The 13,071-nt window shown below is 40.3% G+C and overlaps 1 long non-coding RNA gene across 1 annotated transcript; it reads right to left on the bottom strand.

The window, feature by feature from the left end:
• Positions 1–1,515: 1,515 nt before the first annotated feature.
• On the bottom strand, positions 1,516–6,141 carry LOC148367665 (uncharacterized). Its single transcript, XR_015850358.1, has 2 exons — positions 4,487–6,141; positions 1,516–2,180 (listed from the first exon to the last, which is right to left on the bottom strand). It is a non-coding gene; the product is annotated as an uncharacterized LOC148367665 (long non-coding RNA).
• Positions 6,142–13,071: the final 6,930 nt, after the last annotated feature.

The raw sequence follows: 13,071 nt of genomic DNA, 5'->3' as shown, positions 1-13,071 counted from the left end.
ATGTTGTCGTAACTTAGTCTGGAACGACAGACAAACTAAAGCTCCAATTGCCATATTTCCAATGTCAATCACAAGATATATTGAGGTGAACGCATCAATTTACACCAACGAGTTTGGCTGTCACTACTTGGGTTGCCTGGATGTTGTCACATGATTAAAAACAGTCAATTGCTTAAGAAAAACCTTTCGGATGAAGCATCAACAAAACAAAGAGGTACTACCATAGGGCACGGTGCTGCAACTACGGACTATTACACAGCAGTACCTAACTTATAAATCACAATGCTGTCAGATGCTATGCAAGATTAAAGCATTCCCTGAATAAAACATGATCCTAATTATTAGCAAAATGTTTCACGAAACTACTTTGAGCCGAATGAGTTCAAATAGCCATGAGAATTGCTTAGAAATGTCTAAAAACGATGAAAGAATAATAAAGATGAGGTCATAGTAGCAATGAAGAGTAAGCGCACCCACATAAATAAATTCAATTGAACTTGGTGAAAAAAAGGATACAATGAAAAAGCGTAATCAGATGGAAATGCTTCTCTTGTTCACCCAGGCTGAAAGTTGAATTAGAGCTGACACGCTGCTGGCTTTCTGCTGCCTGTTTTACATGCATATGTCTGCTTATTTGGGCAGCCACGACTAAGCGACTTTGATGAGATACTGTATGTTTTTGTTTTTGTATTTTCCTACCTATCTGCAATGCCCCAATAGGTTTATGTTCGATTGATGTACATTTAAGCCAAGACTATTCACCATTATGCTTTAATATGTAAATGTACTGAAATAAATCTTACCCCATATATATCTATATATCTATATATATATATATATATATATATATATTATATATTAAAGGATTTTATACATTTAACTATAAATTATTTTATACTATTGACTACAAGTTACATGTATTCAGTTTAATGCAAAAAAGATATTCACTGACTGTGCTTTAGTTCAATGTACAATAAAAGGTCAGGGCAGGCTGTGTGGAATGCATGAATGGAATTTGTATTGTCTAAGACACTTATGATATCAGGAGGCCAGGGTGTGCTGACGCAGAACGACCAGAGATTGTTGGGCACAAAACAACTGCCTTGGCACGCCCATGGGAGGAGCCGACACGCCAGCATGCGAGAAGAAGATGACCAATAAGAGAAAGCTAAAGTTAGCTGCAGATGGCACATAGCCAATAAAAGAATAGTAGGATATCTTTGCTTTGTTTGTTGAAATGTATAAATGATCCCGAGCAACTCAGATGGGGGCCGTCTCCTGTTTAAACTTAGATATGCTGTTAGGAATGATAAACATCCGCCCCCGTGTGTAATTGACGGCTCCTCGTCCTTTTCTCTCAAGAAACGAGCGCGCATATTTGTTGGATGAATGTAGGTCGTGAGTCAGATAACAAATTATATATATATATATATATATATATATATATATATATATATATATATATATATATATATGGGTTGAATGGTATTCTTCTGCCTAAATGCTTAAGTCAAGTCAAGTTAAGTCACATTTATTTACATAGCCCTTAATCACAAAAATGTCTCAAATGACTGCACAGGATTACAATTACACAATTACCTGATCTTAAACCAACATGCAGGCAAGGAACAACTCAAAACCTCAGCGTGGGAAAAAAAGAAACCTTGAGAAAGGACCTCACAAGTGGTAATTACCCTTCCAGGATGACCAGGTTGAATCACAATTAGCATTACTATACACAAGCATAGTAAACACTAGGTAATATGCTGAAAATTTGTCCGGAAAGTGTATGACAGCAGCGACGCCCCCAGCCTGTAAACTAGTCCAGAAAGTCTATGACGGCCACGACGCAGTTTCCCATCTCTGGTCCATGCAGGCGTTCACATGCTTCAGGTCAAACGCTGGTTCGTGACTCATCTCCAAATCGTCACAGGCAGGCGGTCAGAAAAAGACAGGACAATACAAAATATTTGGTGGGTATCAATCATAAACTTTGGAATAGAAGTGTGTCTTAAGCCTCGATTTAAAAACTTCCATTGAGGTTGCAGATCTTATCTCCGGAGGCAGGGCATTCCATAACACCGGGGCCCGGATGGAGAACGTTCTCGAGCCTGCAGACTTCTTGACTCTCGGAGTCAAAAGTAGACCGGCATTTTCCGAGCGCAGAATCCTTGCAGGGACTTAGGGGGAAATCAAATCAGAGAGATAAGAGGGAGCAAGTCCATGCAAACATTTATATGTTAATAAGAGAACCTTAAAGTCACATCTTAAGTGGACTGGGAGCCAGTGCAAGTTGGCAAATACAGGAGTAATATGCTCAAACTTTTTGGTCCTAGTCAAAAGTCTAGCTGCCGCATTCTGAACCAGCTGCGAACTTTTGATGCTAGACATCGGGAGACCACAAAGCAAAACATTACAGTAATAAAGCCGAGAAGTAATATACGCATGAATTAAAACCTCTGCATCTGATTGGGACAGCATCGAACGAATCTTCGCAATATTACGGAGGTGGTAGAAAGCTATTCTTTTAATTTTTTTCACGTGTGACTGAAACGACAGATTAGGATCAAATATAACACACCTAGATTTTTGACCGAGTCACTATGGGTGATATTACATTTGTCCAGGTTAAGGGAAGTGTTTGAAAACAACTCACGACAGTGAGCTGGACCAAATATCAACATTTCAGTTTTTTCTGGGTTAATGCGTAAAAAAATAAGTGACATCCATCTTTGAAACTCAGTAAGGCAAGCCTCCAGATTTCTACAATTTAAATGTCCAGTTGTCTCCAGTGGCACATACAGTTAAGTGTCATCTGCATAGCAATGGAAACTAATATTATACTTGCAGATAATGTCACCAAGCGGGATCATATAAATACTAAAAAGAAAGGGGCCAAGTACAGAGCCTTGTGGAACACCACAGGGGACATTAGATTGTTTAGAGGTCAGATTGCCATAGTTAACGCATTGCATCCTGTCTGACAGGTAGGACCTAAACCACGAGAGTACAGTTCCTCAGATACCAATGCATTCCAGACAAACCAGTAATATGTTGTGGTCGACAGTATCAAAAGCAGCACTGAGATCCAGCAGCAGTAACATTGATGAGGCACCGGAATCTATTGCTAAAAGGAGATCATTGGTTACTTCCGACTAGCCTGGTGTGACAGCTTGCAGATTTGACACTGGTCTCTAATTATCTAGGCTTTCTGGGTCAAGGTTAGGTCGCTTAAGCGTGGGTTTAATGACGGCAGACTTGAAGGCTACAGGAACAATACCCGGGGATAGCGATATATTAATAATATTTAAAACTGATGGTCCTAAGATCCCAAACAAATCCTTCACCAGTGAAGCTGGAAACGGATCAAGCAGGCAAGTAGTTTGTTCGGCCCTACTGACCATCTGTGTTAGACTATCAAGGGACAAATCATTGAAACTGGAGAATGTTTCTGAACAACCGCCGACACGGTCCTTACCTAACACCCCCACATCTTTGAGATAGGAGGAGGTTACAGAGCGTTCTTTTAAAATTTCATTCCTGAGTAGTTTAATCTTTTTATTAAACAATTCCATGATGTCGTTAGCAGAATAAGAACAACTATTTGGGTTAAGTTGTTGTCTGGTAAGTTTCGCCACTGTGTCAAACAAAAATTTGGGATTATTCTTATATTTAACAATAATTTTAGAGAAAAACGATGCTTTAGCTGAGGCAAGAGCTACTTTATATTTCAGCAAGCTGTCACACCAGGCTAGTCGGAAGACCTCCAGCTTAGTAGTGCGCCATTTTCGTTCAAGTTTTCTGCAACCTTGTTTGAGTGACCCAGTTTCTTCAGTAAACCAAGGTGTATGCTTCTTAGGTCGAAATGAATGCCTTAGGGGCGCCACAGAATTTAGAACATTAACCAAAGCAGTATTGAAGTTGTTTGTAAGTGAGTCAACAGACCCAGTGTACGAAGGGAAGGCTGCAGTTACCGTAGGTAATAGTTCATTTGAAGCTAATACCGTTGTAGGGTGGATATTGCGACTGCTAAAGCCTAAATTTTCCTTATCACAGTAAACATTAAACAGCACCTCACACTTAACAAGATAGTGATCAGAGATGGCATTAGGATACGGTAACACTGTGACATTTGAGGCTACTACGCCAGGGGTCAGAACAAGATCTAGAGTGTTCCCATCTTTATGAGTGGCCACATCAACTATTTGATTGAAACCAAATGTATCAATCAGTGACTTAAAAGCAATTGCAAGTCAATATGATGGGGAGTTTATGTGAACATTAAAATCACCAATAATTACAACATTGTCCGCATAAGTTACTAAGTCTGTTAACAGTTCCGAAAATTCATCCGAAAAATTTGAGTATGGTCCAGGTGGGCGATACACAACAACTACATAAATTGGTGTTGACATTAAGGACCTCATAACAAGTGCTTCAAACGTTTTAAAAACAGTAGGGGTACCAGGAGTAAATTTCAACTTACCTTCCGATATAAGAGCAACGCCTCCACTCACAAAGTTAGGGGGAGAAGCCTCATTTAACACTAAAAACTCATTTGGTTTTAACAAGGTCTCACAAAGGCCAATAAGGTTAATATTTTGTTCATTAATGAGGTAATTGACAAGTAAAGCTTTGGAGGCTAGTGATCTAATATTCAGAAGGCCAAGCTTCAGCACTGTGGACGGAGCTGAAACCTTTCCAGAGTTTTGAACCTTGATGGCAACCTTAGTGGCAACCTCCACAGGATTATACTGCCGGTCTTGTGCCTTGCATGATGGCAGATGCGGCCCGAATTCCATACCACAGGAATATTGTTGACAGGTGGAGTAGCAGGATGACTATTGGTAGAAAATAATGTTATTTCTTCTCCATCCTCACCTAACAAGGGAGAAACAGAGGTAAGAAGCACAGAAGAAGATGCTATAGAAGAGTACAGATCAAGGTGTGTGGTTGGTGCAGTCAATGGAACGCTCTAAACTACAAAATCTATGTGAATTGCATGAATCTAGCATAGCGCTAGTTAGTTCTAGCATTACAGACTCCACACCCGTGGTTACAGGTTCATTAATCACCTGTGAACTGGCCTGCACTAGTGTACCCTGTCATGGAAGGCTTAAATAGTAATCTATATTTTTAGAAAGAGTGAGAGCACCTTCCCAGTTAGGATGAAGGCCATCTTTCCTCAGCAGGTTAGTTCGGCCCCAGAAAGCAGGCCAGTTATCCGCAAACCTAAATCCCTGCTGACTACAAAAACTTGCCAGCCACCGGTTTAGCGAGACTAGTCTGCTAAACCTTTCATCATTGCCTCTCGCAGGCAAGGGGGCCAGAGACAATTACCCGATGCCGACACATCTTGCTGGTGAGATTACAGGTCTTAGCAATATTTTTCTTTGTAATCTCAGATTGCCTCATTTTAGTATCATTAGAGCCGACGTGAATGACTATATCGGTGTAGCGAGCCCTGTCCTGTTGTCTAGATTTGCATGTCAGCTCCCTTAAATTAGCCTCAATGTCGGTGCTCTGGCCCCAGAAATACACATAACCGTGGCTGAGGTGCTAAGCTTTATGTTACGGGTGATGGAGTCACCTATAACTAGGGTGCGGGAGCCAGTAGACCGGGGTGGAGTGGGATTAGCTAGGGAGCTGAACTTGTTATGTGTCTGAATTGTCTCGCCGCGATTAGCATGCTGTTTAGGGCTAGTGCTAACCGGACTAGCAGGTTCGCTACAACCCACGCTAGCAGTGGTGTACGCGGCACCTAACATTTTCCTTTTAAACTGCTCTAGCTTACGGACACGTCCCTCTAAAAGGGCTACTTGCCTACGTAAGCGGGAGCAGCCTTTACAACAACCCATACTCACTTGTGAGCAGCCGGAAGCCGAACAGCGTCTTAGCAGCCGTGGGAGGGGATTGCCCTTCACCAGCGATCGGCAGCAGCGCGACTGTAAAACAATTGTGCGCAGCACTTACCTTACGCCAATCGTCCGAGATATTTACCTGAAACTTTTCAACTGTTCGAGATAAAAAATCTCAGTCCAGAATTCTGCTATAGTAGGAATGAATCAAAAACAAAAAACTCCCCAGTAAGGAAACATACGGTAGGTGATTTTTGAGCTCAGCATTAATTACTCTAGCAGTTTCCTGTATCCCATATTTCAGGTTTGACCACTGGCAGTCACTAGATATGGCAGTTGCTTTCGCAAACGATCTAATCTGTCATAATGTTCCATCCAGAAGGGCTCTACGTGGTGTCAGAGGATGATCTATTGAGTGGGTTGCAGGTCGGCTGTATAAAGCTGTTGCAATCCTGCCCAGGTTTCTGAGGATTTTTGCTTGTCCGACCTGGCGCTGAGGTAAAGCGCGCCTGTCCTGGTGATGGACTCCATCTTTAGCGCTGCAGCACGTAAAGTGACAGACTTGCAAGCGAAATTTTGAGCCGTTGTCATTTATGACACAATAAGATCGTCAAGATAAAGGAAAGAGAAAAACTGTTGCTAATAATCCTTCAGTGAAAGAACTGATATTCAAACGAGGGCTACGACCATACAGCATACATCATCAAGGCCATGATTAATGTCAAATCAATTTTAATGGATTGTGTGCGATTGATTAAAACCATTTTGACAACTGCAATTTTTGCACGTTCTTCGAAATAGATTTTGAAATGCGGTACGTAAAAATTCCCAGTGTCTACTTGATATCATATTCACAGCACGACTTACAGACATATATAGGATGTTGTAATCGTCAAGCTTGCACTATGCTTGGAACTTCTAAGGCAGGAGTGTCAAAGTCAAATGGATGGAGGGCCGGATAAAAAGTTTTGATCCAAGCCGAAGGCCGGACGGATGGAATGTTGAACACTTTTAAAATGGCACATAAACTCTCGTGAACTTAATTGAACCGACCAAAAACCTTTTAATTGCATTCCAATAGAATTAGATAAAGCAACATTTCCTTATTGCTCTGTCAGTAACTTTGGATTTTCAACAAATTTTCCTGATATAAGAATCGACATAACACAAACATTACCGGTAATTGAAAGAAGCCGCTATGATTACGGGACCAGCAGTAGCTTTTAGTTGCTATTTTAGCAAAGATGGGCTAAATTTACCTGAAAGAAAAAAAATGATAGTGGTTTTCTGTCGTTCTGTCAAACAATAGTGGTGGCAGTAGCTCAGGAAGTAAAGCACTCCTTTTGGAATAAAGAGGTCGAAAGTTTAATTCCTGGCTCCTCTGTGTTGTATGTCAAAGTGTCCTTGGGCAAGACACTGAATCCCTAATGCCCCCGATAAGCAGGTAGCTTCCTTGCATGGCTGACAATGCTGTGAATGTGTGTGAATGGGTAAGTGAGCAAATTGTAAAGCGCTTTTGGAGGTCTTCAGTTACTTGAAAAGTGCTATATAAATAAAATATCTTAAAATATAATTGGATTGAAATACAACTAATTGTCAAAATCTATGAACCAAAAAGAAAAAAATATCCAAGGAGAACTCATTCTTGGTGTAAGTCACAAGAATAATTAAAGAAAATCTCAGGGGCTTTAGAAAACTATGGTCCTTGAGTTTGTTTTCTAAGGCAATTATAAGAAAAAAGGTTTAATGTTTATTCAGGAATTTATTTCATTCTGCTTGTGTAGGATGACTTATGTAGTTGTATTTTATATCTCTTACATCTGCAATAAAGATTGCTTAGGATGCGAGGGCTAAATTGTTTTGACCATTGTTGCACACTGCTAACTTTTGTTTTGAGTATTATTATTTAGAGCGTGTTCACTGTTTGCATCATCATCACGGTTTGTCAATTACATTGCTGTTCCTTGATTTCCTTACCCTTAAGGGTTGATTGCTTTTTGTAACCTAAAATATTTTAATAAAAAGAGAGCTTGGGCAGGGCTTTAGAAAAGGTTAGAGTTTTACAATTTAAGGCTTTTGCAAAGCTTTCTGTTCTCCTTGCAAGCTCAGAATTCATAGATGGCTCCTGTAGAGGAATGGGCGCCACCAGGCTGTACTTGCCCAAGACACACCTCGGGAAATGGTGCCTCTACGACCCTGTGTGGTTAAGGGATCCAACCAACCAACCAACCAACCAACCAAACAATCAACCAACCAACCAACCAACCAACCAACCAACCAACCAACCAACCAACCAACCAACCAACCAACCAACCAACCAACCAACCAACCAACCAACCAACCAACCAACCAACCAACCAACCTTCTCTCGTTATTTTGAGTGTTTATTTAACTATAAAATTTACTAGGCAGTACTTATTGGTAACTAACCCTCGTCGCCCCAAAAATTACGGATGCAAATATGTACAATTGTCAAAATACAAATTTTGTGGACTGATGTTATTAAGGTTTTGCAAAAAAAAGTTGCTGACTAAAAAAAAGATTTCTTTTTTTTTTTTTTTAGAAAATAAGTATAAAAAAAAATAGTGTCATTGAATGGACTATAAAGTTCAAAACATAGTGTTAAGCTAAAGCAGGGGAAAATTCATCTGTATTTCAATAAAGGTGTTGCTGGTATGACTGGTTTGCAGGTCATAACCACCCCTCCAAAATAAAATATTCAGCCAACAAAGGGTGTGAGAAGTGCACACATGGAAAATAGCCCCAGTTTTGTATTACCTCTTACACCGTGGTATTCAAAGGTTCATGATTCACAGTTTCTTGACACGACAATACAAAGACATATTGTCAGATTTTTAATATTTATCGTCACATGCCAAAAATAAATGCACAATTCTAGCTGGAATTGGAATTGAACATAGGAACTCTGACCCGCCCTTCCATTGGGTAGTGTTGTTGCATTGAGATCGTGTTTTGCGTCACAGTAACGCACAAGAAACAGCCATCAATTTTCCTTTCACCGTCTGTGACGTCAGTTGTGGGTTGATAACCTTGTTCAACACAGTGATAAATAAAATGAAAAAAATAAATAAAAAGAAAATAATACCTCCCTCCCTAAATCAGGTATTCTGCCCAAAACGCAAGTTCCATTTTTATCTGAAATACTGCAGCAACGACTTTGTATTGATAGGCGTCCTGTGTTAGGATGAAAGGTCAATGTCTTTGTTATTTTTAGTATACATTGTCAAAGGTTCAGATTGCAGTGAACTGCGAGGGATCATACAGGTCTTACATGCTTCACATGTTCTTTTTTTGCAGCTCAGGTATGCTTCTAAACTTGGATTCAGAGTATAAGTGAAGCTCTGAAAACCCACCGAGTCACTCGTGTGTCAGGGATCGGCTTTACTTTGAAAGCATGACTCATTCTGGAGGAAGTGTCTCATTTAATGCATTTACCATAGAGACTCTATGGTCAACCTTGAAAATCGAGGTGTATGAATCCTGAAAGTGTATACAAGAGTCGTATCTGATCTCATTTTGAGGTGTGATAGGAGGTGCATCTGCAGAATAAAGCCACAGCTGTGGTTGGAGCCGGTCTTCCATTAGATTAAGAACATTTTCTGCTGGTTTCAAAATCGTCAGTGACACTTATCAACTGCCTTGATCTTTAACAGCCTACAAAGATTGCAAATTTGACTTTGGTGCAGCCACAAACTATTTTGAGAGTGTGAGATGACGATACTGCTTGTGAAAAGTGTTACAATGGACCTGTTAGTAATACTTTTCTGAATGCCATCATTTAAAAGTGTTGTAAATGAACCACATTACTTATTATGAACCTTCAAATGATTTGATTCTTTTTCCACTGTTGTTTAAATACACTCAAGAGACTTAATATCACTTTGTGTGATGCATACTCATTACTCAATAACTCACCTCCTCAGTTATTAACCTATTTTTAGATCTTATTTTAATTGATTAGTTTTGGATTTGGGACATTTAGATTACTCTAAATTGCTTAATGCAGAGAATAGTTATGTTTTTGCAGTTAACAGAATCACCCTTTTTTAACTTCCAAGTTAGTTCGATATTTTGGGCGGATTCACATATAGAACAAAAGTGTTATGTTTTACAAAGGGGAACCTCGGCGCAGACACACAGACATACAGCTGAGCGACTAGTTTATTGGGGATTATTCTCCGCACATAAGAGAATTTGATATTTTTTCTTGCTGCTAAACATTATCGCACAAAACTATGAAAATGTATCATGCTGCTTATTTTGGGGCTAGCGTGCAGCGAGCTGGCTGCCCGCTACATAACTTTCTTACACTGAAAGGTTTATGGGTCCTTGTTGTACAACTGTATAATAACAATAACGACCATTCATTCAACTGCATTTCTGTGTTCTGTGTTTTTACTTGTAGATTTATAGTTGTTATTTTGTTAAAGTGGTATATTTTATATATTACTGATACATTTCTGCTTCGCTGGTTTGGACTATTTTGGGACGTTTTTGGAAAGTAACCCTTACAAATCTATGGATTAATGTATAGCTATTTTTAAGGATTTGAATTAGAATTGTCTTTATCTTTATTGTTTACAATGATATAAGATTAAACCCTCCAGGATAAACATGTAATGAAGACAAACACAAATAAGGTAAAACCAAATTTTTGGATAATATATAGGCAAAAATATTTAGTAAGTAGGGTTTGCAGACTGATCTAATTTGTAAGTGGAAAACATTGTATCTTTCTTATATGCATGGTTCACGGTTCACAGATCCCTTAACTGCATGGGTCGTCGAGGCACCAATGGGGATACAACTCTGGACAGCCTTCTCCACTGCTGACGGTCCCTGGACTATATTTGGATCATGGCAAAGTTGGAACCAGTCCATTCGTCGGGGCATTTCTTTTTCTTCCTCTCCTCCTGCCTCCTTGGACTGTGCCTTGGAGACGTCAGCCCGAATGACCTTGTGATGTGACCATGCCACTGAAATTTCCGTCTGCGCACAGTAGACAAAAGTTCCTAGTAGGGTCCAATACCCTTTGAAGGTGTTGGGCACTGTTTCGTTTGTCACATAGGCTAAGTAGCTGATGCATGAAAGTTTCCTGTAGCATAGCATCTCCATGGCCTGGATTTTCTTTTCCAGTTTTGCTTTGATAGTCCCGTAAGCGTAGATGAAGATGGAAATAACTATCGCTTGCATGAGTCTGATCTTTAATTTAACTACTATGTTCTTGTCCCTGCAGATGGGTTTGAGTCTGACAAGTGTGGCTGTGGTATAAGCTATCCTGACCATGATTTCTGACCCCTCTTTTGATTTGGCAGCTCCAATTTATTTAAATTAGATGACAGTTTATATCTCTCTGTGGGATATGGTTATGTTTGTGGTGATCCTTTTGGATTGTTGTTTACTACTGTTTTCTGTGCTGATTTCCATCCTTTACGGGCTTGATGCTTTGTCCAGGCATTTGACAAGATCTCTGGTTTCTTGTTCTTCTTCTGCCAATGCGGCAATATCATCAGCAAAATGGAGGTCAGTGATGTTGTGTTCTACATTTCCGACTTTACCTTCATATTGCTCCAGAGCTTCGGACATGATTCTCTCCAGAAAGATGTTGAATAAAGTTGGGAGAGAGAATGAAGCCTTGTCTCACACGAACTGTGGTTCAAAACCACGCTCCAATGGTACCATTGATCAGTACCGCACTGTTGGCATTGGCATACAGTTGTTCAATGGTCTGAACTAGTTTCCTGACCATGTTGAAGTTCCGCATTGTGGCCCATAAAGTGGTCTGCCATACTTCTTGAAATCATCAAAAAGGGTTACAGTGGTTTCGCTGGTGTTGTTGAAACTTCTCACATTGAATGCGCTGATTAAAAATTGTTATGTGGTGACCCTTCCCTCCCTGAAACCTGCCTGTTTTTCGGGCTAGGATTTTTTTCAGCCTGTGGTTTCAGTCTGCTCAGTAGGACCTTTCGCATAACTTTGCTTGCATGGCTGGTTAGACTGATGGTTCTGTAGTTGGGGCATCGTTAAATGTTTCCTTTCTTTGGTGGTATAATTACAATTGATTTTGTCCATGCAGATGGCCACTGTCCTGCCAGATCTTTCTGCAAATCTTTGTCAAGATGTCTATAGTTTGCTCACCATCATTTCGTATGAGTTATGAGTCAGCAGCCCTCTTATTATTACAGAATACAGTTACAAAATGTAGCAATGTAAGAAAACTAAGTTTGTGCCTGTTTTATACATGTCTTTGAGTTTCTTTGTCACACTTCCTCCTTGCGTCTTGTTTATGTTAATTTCTAGTGAACAAAGTTTGGGTCAAGGTGTTCCTCCACAAGCTAATCAGCCGCTAACCCAATTAGCTTGTTTAACAACCTAGCTCAGAAAAGCACAGGAATACGAGGCAAACAGTCACATTGCCTCTCCATGCTGCCCGCCTGCCATACCCTAATAAAATACCAGTGTCCGCCAAGCCCACTGACTGGCTTTCCTTGGTTTTGTACAAGGATTTTTTTCTCCCGCAGGTCTTCCTGTCTGTGGTTAGGGCAGCTATTGACAACTGCTGGCCTGATTCCCAAGAAGACAAGATATAAGGATTTTAGAGGTTTAGAGCCTGTTTTCCCAAATGAAGGGTCACAAGCAGAGTTGCCCTGAGCATCCGAAAAAAATAATTAACTTATGTAAAAGTAGACTACCATTATGTCAAGTCATGTTTATTTGTTTGGCCCTTAATCACAAAAAGTCCCATAGGGCGGGCCAGTCCAACATTACAAGATCCCCTAATCTAAAACCTACGTGAAGCTAGAAAAACCTCAAGAACCTCAGCATGAGGAATAGTAAGACATCTTGAGAAGGGGGCTGCACATGAGGCAACCCCCCCTTCCAGAATGACCAGGCTGCATTGGATGTTGCAAGGGCATCAACAATCAATACACAGACATCACATATGCATGAAGTTCTAAATGATGGCATACATCAGGTCCAAGTGCTGGTACGATAGCTCAAAATGCATGCACTGTGCAACAGCCACGCCTAACCTTCTTCCTCAAGGACAAGAGGAATGGAAAATAAATGTCCAAGATCCAGATTTATACACTTCCACTTAAGTTGCAGATCGAATCTTAGAGAACTGAGCATTCCACACCACAAGGGCCTAGAAGGGGATCGTTATCGAACCTGCGGATTTCTTCTTGGC

The sequence above is a fragment of the Urocampus carinirostris genome, chromosome 4 (assembly GCF_059441175.1).
Source record: "Urocampus carinirostris isolate Australia breed hairy pipefish chromosome 4, RoL_Ucar_1.0, whole genome shotgun sequence".
Lineage (NCBI taxonomy): Eukaryota > Metazoa > Chordata > Actinopteri > Syngnathiformes > Syngnathidae > Urocampus > Urocampus carinirostris.
The sequence above is the reverse complement of the archived record's forward strand: the minus strand, read 5'-3'. Positions and strand labels throughout refer to the sequence as shown.